Below are 7,120 nucleotides of genomic sequence, written 5' to 3'. Positions count from 1 at the left end.
ACTAGTTCTTTTCCATAATTATAATCCCCTAGTAGCCACTTTGAGTCAATATACATACATAACCATTTCTTTTCATGTGTCTAAGTTATCCATACCTCCTTACACTGGATTAAAGTCTATAAATAGTCATTTTTCCACCTTTATGCTTCCAAGTGTATAGTAGGTGTTGAATGTCCATTTGAGAAGAAAAGTAATGAGAAAAGTGATAAGAGATGATAAGTGCTCGGGTAATGCAAAAAAAAAAAAAGGCGAGAAAAGGAAAAAAGAAAGAAAAGAAATTTGAAAAAAAAAAAGAAAAAAAAAAGAGGGGATTGTTGTTGGGAATTGAAAGGTTAAGGAATGCGTTGATGTAAAGGATTGCTATGTTGAATTACTTGTTGAGATGCCTAACTAGATACTTGGAAGTCCTTAAATTCTTTTCACCCTACTTTTCATATAACCCAGCTTAACCCCTTTCACACCCTTTGCATTGACTGTTTTGATCTCAAGTACCCCTTTCACACCCTTTGCATTGACTGTTTTGATCTCAAGTCGGTTTGTGGTAAGAAGTTGATGAATTCTCATTTGAAAGTATGCCTATCATGTGATCAATGTCTGCTTGTTGCTAATTATTAAAGCCTCCATGTTCTGAGTGTGCATCTTTTCCAGCTCCATAGAGAGAAATTCCGCACTAAACACTTTAATATCCGTGAGTTATGGGGCTGGACCTTTAGCTAGAGATACACTCGATGTTGAATGTGTTAGGGTTGGCGGTAAGATGGCTATGGCTTGACACACACTTACACATTTAGCAAGTGTTTATGATATCTTGATGATCATAACATTGTTAATTTCTGGTGGTGTTGAGTTTGAAAAGAGAATGAACTATTATTGAATTAGAACTTAACAATTTCACTTGTAACATGGACCAATCACTCATTTGCTTTACTTTGCATTAAATTGCTAGGGACTAGCAATAAGCAAGTTGGGGGGTGTGATAAGAGTGTAAAATACCATATTTTCCCCTCTTAACTATTGCATTCATGTGATTGTATTATGCCAAAATGCACTCATTACTCTTATATTTTGGTTTATGTTGCATTTTGGTGAAAAAGATGAAATTCGGAAGAAACAAGTGAAAAATGACCAAAGTAGAAGAGAACGAAAGTTCGAGGATTAAAGTGCAAATGATCCAAACTTGTGTCCAAGATTATGATAAAGATTCGAAAGTGTTAGAGGTCAAGTGGATGAGGAACGAAGTCAAAGGGATGAAATAACATCAAAGTTTGATCAATACATCAATTTCCAATCGAAAACCAACACACCAGTTTTCAGTCTCATGTTGGGACCCATTTTTGACATGGAAGATGATCGAATTGGGAGATGACTTCTGAATAAAAATTGTGGCCCTTTGAGTTAGCTATCCAATGCAACTTGAATCACCTCAATTGGACGTCGGAAAAGAAAGTTACGATTAAAATACTGAAAGCTGTCTGACGGAACCATGCGGCCGCATGCCTTTCTACTATGCGTCGCATACACCTATACCGAGAATTGAAGAGGCTGAAAGTGCATAACCATGCGACCGCAATGACAATAACCATGCGGTCGCATAGTGCTTTTTTGGCGGCTGAATCTCAGTTTCCTTATACGATTGAATCTCTTATGGTAACCTAATTTTCACGGGATATAAATGCCCAAAACCACCCAGAACGAAGGGAGACGCCCCCAGACCTATTTCTTTCATCTTGGTGCTCAAGAAACTCCACGGAAAACTAAGGAACTCGGTGAAGCAACGAAGGAACTCATTGGATTTGGAGATTTCACGTCATAATTTCATGTAATTCGAACTCTCTTTGCTTAATAATTTCTAGATTTAGATTTTCTCGTTATGAATTAGTATTGAAATTTGTTTAACTTTTAATAAATTTCTCATGGATTCAGTCATGCTTTTTCCATTGTTAAATTAAACTATTTGTTGAGTTTCAATTTAAATTACTTATTGTTGAGATTATTTTAACTTTTATCAAATCCTTCATAGATCTAGCCATGCTCTTTCTATCGAATGATTGAAATAATTGTTGAATTTTAATCTTAATATCACTTTCTTGGCGGATTGATTACTACCTTATGCCTGACGTATATGGTCGATTTTTGATCTTGTTCCAATAAAAATGTGCGAATGTGTTATAGAAAATCTAGATTTTAGAAACATAATTGGAATAAAATTGGACTTCACTGTTAAATATTCCAATTAGAGAGTTGGGAAGAAAACCTCTAATTGAGTAAAAATACATGAATTATTGATGTTGATTGATCCAATCCAATGGGGGAACTCCGACGCTTCACTAATTCGCATATTGATAATTAATTTTTATTTCAAGTGACAAATCATTCCCACATTTAATTACGAAAACCCTAGTTTGTTTGATCTTTTGAGAATTTTTCCATCTCCCTGTGGATACGACACCCCAAAGCTGTACTACAATCACCGCGTTATTCTTTGGGCGTAATCATTACTTTAGTTTGATAAAGTTTTATTGCTTCGTATTAGCATTTTATTTTTACGGATTTTTCTTGAAAAGTCAACGAAACGCTCTCTCTGTTATTATTGTGATATTATTTTGTTGGTATTTAGATTAATGATTTGATGTATATAGTTTTGTTTTATTTTATCACTAATAAAGTAAAAAGATATTTTGTGATCAACATACTAGTGACATTATAATGAACAATAAGAAAAAATATACACTAAAAATAAGGTTTTTAACCAAAACCATTCAATTAGGTTTAGGTTTGAGAAAATAAATGGAGGACATAAATGGTTAGAGAGAGGAGCTCTCAACTTTAGTGCTTATTTGGTAAGAATTTAGATAATTGATTTTTTTATCGCTAGAGATAAAGTGAGTCCTATATGTGAGAGAAAAATTTAAAAATTACAGCTTGAATAATGAAATAACGGTCAAAAATTGATTTTAATTGGATAAAATATGTACTAAACAAGCACTTAGTGAGAGAATCACTCTTATTAAAGTCGTCCTTTGCATTTGTGAGCTCATAGATACTTGTTCGATCTTACTCTTGAATCCAAAAATATATATTTTGAAAAATCTGTCCAGATTTTAAAAAAAGGTCGTATCTGAAGATTTCAAATTTTCTTGGAGGCTCAAATTTTGGCGAACATTGTTAGGTAGGTTCACGAAAAATCCAAAGTGTTATCTTTGGAAATCTCAAGTTTTCTTGAAGACTGAAAACCGGTTAGGTTAGTTTAGCAATGTCCTTGAAAGTTTCAAGTTTTCAGCCTCTTGGAAGATTTGAAAATGGTAACAGGTCATATGCATTGTTCTAGCAGTATCATGCAAAGTTTTGCCAAGTTTCTTGGTGCTCCTCTTGTTGGGTATAGAAGGAAATAGATAAGAGAAATATGATATTTGAGGAATTACAAAGGAGTTGTTACAGTACACTCTAATTTTTTTGAGAGATTTTTCTCACTTTTTCTACATATATAACACTAGATGGATACCCTTCTATTTATAGAGAACATTGGGTAAACTAGTCCTAAGAATTTACTACAATTACAATCAGATAAAAGCTATTTTTCTTCATCATGTGCAGCTAGAAAATATGTATTTGTAGTCGACTGATCAGATGGTTGCTATCTGATGTTTAATTTTCAGATTCTGACTTGCAAGGTTGAACATTGAAGTTGAGTATACAACTTGAATTGAAAATCTTATCCATTTGATCGTTCAATGAATGAAACCTTTGTTGGTTGAAGTGTTCAATTTGGATTTGAACTCTTGAAAGATAGATTACAAATTAATCTTTTAACACCTCCTCGTAATTTGTAATCTTCAAATACTTTTTGAATTTCTCAAACTTATCAATTGTCATTGGCTTTGTCATCATATCGGCCGGTTGACCGTTGGTATTTATAAACTCCGTGCAAATTTCTTCTTGATTTACCAAATCTCTTCTAAAGTGATGTCGAAGTTCAATATGCTTTGACCTAGCATGGAAGATTGGATTTTTGTCATCATAATTGCTAACATATTGTCGCAATAAATTGTTGTTGGTCCTTACTGCTCAAATTTTAAATCTTTCAAAATTCTTTTAAGTCAAATAACTTCGCAAGCTAAATCTGTAGCTGGATGTACACTGCTTCGGCTGATGATAAAGTAACGAATTTATGCTTTTTTGAGCTCTAGGAAATCACATTTGATTCGAGGCAAAAAAAGTATCCAGAAGTGCTCTTCTGATCATCAACTGATCTAGCCCAATCACTATCTGTATAGCCAACAAGTTTGCAATTATTCTCTTTTTTAAACTCTATACCATGGTTCTTGGTTCCTTGAAGGAATTTCAAAAAAAAATTTGCATCTGCAAAATGTAGTCAACTTGATTTATTCATAGATCTGGATAATAAGCTGACTGAATATGCAATATCTGACCTTGTATTAAGATAAATCAATGAACCAATCAAGTTCCTGTAAAGTGTGACATCAACTTTTTTTGCATCATCATAAAATTGCAAATTTTCATTTAAGGCCCTCGGAGTAGAGACTAGCTTGCACTCACTCATTTTGAATTTTTTGAGAAGATCGTCAATATATTTTTCTTGAGAAAGAAAAATTCTTCCCGACCTTTGCTTTACTTGAATCCCAAAAAAATATCTCATGAGTCCCAAGTCAGACATTTCAAAATCTTTCATCATTTTCTTTTTGAATTCATCAACCTTGTATTCATTTGTTCCAAAATAGATAAGATCATCCACATAGAGGCATACAATAAAAAAATCTTTTTCTACATTTTTCACATAGAGAGATGATTCACTTGTGCTTCGATTGAAGCCATTTTGAATGAAATAGCTATTGATTTTGCTATTCTATGCTCAGGGTGCTTGCTTTAACACACAATGCTTTTTGAAGATGATAAGACTTATCTTCTTTGCCTTATATTTTGAATCCTTCAGGCTGTTCAACATACACTTTTTCTTGAATTTCGTCATTTAAGAATGCTGATTTTACATCGAGCTGAAAAATGGCTAACTCCAATTGAGCTGCCAATGCCAAAATTGTACCTATTATCTCTATTCTTGCAACTTGAGCAAATGTCTCTGTGAAGTCAACTCCTGGTTGTTGAGAATATCCTTTGGCCACGAGCCAAGCTTTATATTTTTGAATTGACCCATCTTCATTGTATTTGATTTTATAGAACAGTTTCAAACCAATGGTCCTCTTTCCTTCTGGTAGCTCAACGAGTTCCCAAGTTTTATATTTTTTTTTCAATGGCGGATATTTCTTCATTCATTGCTTTTATCCAACTTTTCTATTTTGAAGCTTCTTGATATGATTGAGGTTCATAAGAGAATAATCCAAGTTCATATGGTTCATATATTTCTCTTATTGAACGTGTTTTTCTTGGAAGGGTTTCTGATTCTTCTTCAATTGTTGGAATATTTGGAGCTGTATGTTGTTCAGTGTTGGAGATTTGAGACGTCGATGGATCATCAAATTGATAGGGTTTGGAATCTATGACTTGCTTTCCCTTCCAATCATAAGTCGTATTTTCATCGAAAACAACATCTTGGGAAATTGTTATTTTATTTGTCTGTGAGTTTAGTAAACGGTATCCTTTAGACTTGTCACTATTTCCAATGAATCAAAGCTTTTATCCTTTCTCATCAAACTTTTTTCTATTTTGTGATGGGATGGAGGCATAGCCAATGCTACCAAAAATTTTTAAGTGATCTATCTTTGGCTTCTTTTTATGCCATGCCTCGAAAGGAGTTTTTTTCTGACAGCTTTTGTGGGAGATCGATTGAGAATATATACTACCGTGTTTACAGCTTCTACCCTATAAAGATTTGGAATTCTTTTGCCCCTTAGCATGCTTCTTGCCATTTCAACAATGGTGCGATTCTTTCTCTCAGCTACTCCATTTTGTCGTGGAGTTCTGCTAATTGTCAGCTGCATTTGAATGCCATTATCTTTGCAATATTCAATGAAGGGATTGTAGAGAAATTTTCATCCACAATTGGTACTCAACATCTTTATTAGAAATCCACTTTGTCTTTCTGCAAGTGTTTTAAACTGGAGAAAAGTAGAGAATGCCTCAGATTTTTGATTGAGAAAGAAAATCCACATCATCCTTGTGTAATCATCAACAAAGATAATGAAATATCTCTTGTTTCCAGGAGTGGGACCGGAGTTTGCATTGGTCCGCAAATATCTAAATGGACAAGTTCCAATGGCATTTTGCTCGCCATGAAGTTTTAGGAAATGGAAGCTTATGCATTTTCCCATATACACAGCCTTCACACACTTTGTCTATCATTTGAATTTTAGGAAGCCTGATCTCCATATTTTTCTCCTTAAGCAATTGAAGTCCTTTGCCATTTAAATGACCATATCGCAAATGCCATAGATGTGACAAATCTGCATTTTCAACTTTAAGTGCACAATTGTTTTCTAGTGGTAACATGAGACAAAAGGTTTTGTTTTTCATTTCAACATTGCCACTATGATATTTTTTCTTTTTATCAAAGATCTTGCATCTTTCATCATCAAAGTGCATTGAAAAATTCTATTGTAAGAGTTGTCCAATACTTAAGAGATTATATGAAAGATTTGGCACATAAAGAACATCGGTAATAAGCTCTCTGTTACCTCCCTTAGTTTGGACTGCAATGATGCATTTTCCTTCTACGCTTCTTTGTGTTCCATCTCCAAGAATAATTTGTGAGGTGATATTTGGATTGATCTCTACAAAGATATCGTTATTTCCTGTCATGTGATTGTTAGTGCCACTATCCAAATGCCATTGATTCTTGGATTCAAAGTCACTATTTTGATGAGAATAAAATAGAATTTCATCTTCACTCTCTTTTAAAAATTTTGCCGCATCTTCATTTTTCTCCTTATTTTGAAACTAACAATCCTTTTGAGAATGATTAGGAACTTTGCATCTTCGCCATTTAAAATAGCAATCTTCTGATTCATGATTGTTCTTTTTGCAAATAATACAAAACTGAGCCTTACCAAATTGTTGTGGTGCCATTGCTTTACTTTTCATTTTGACTCCACTTGCTAAACTTTCCCTTTTTGTTGTTTGAACCTCCATGATTGTTTGAACTTATTTT

Source organism: Olea europaea, chromosome 21 (genome assembly GCF_002742605.1).
Source record: "Olea europaea var. sylvestris chromosome 21, O_europaea_v1, whole genome shotgun sequence".
In the NCBI taxonomy this organism is placed as follows: Eukaryota; Viridiplantae; Streptophyta; class Magnoliopsida; order Lamiales; family Oleaceae; genus Olea; species Olea europaea.
This window is presented reverse-complemented; position numbering follows the sequence as displayed.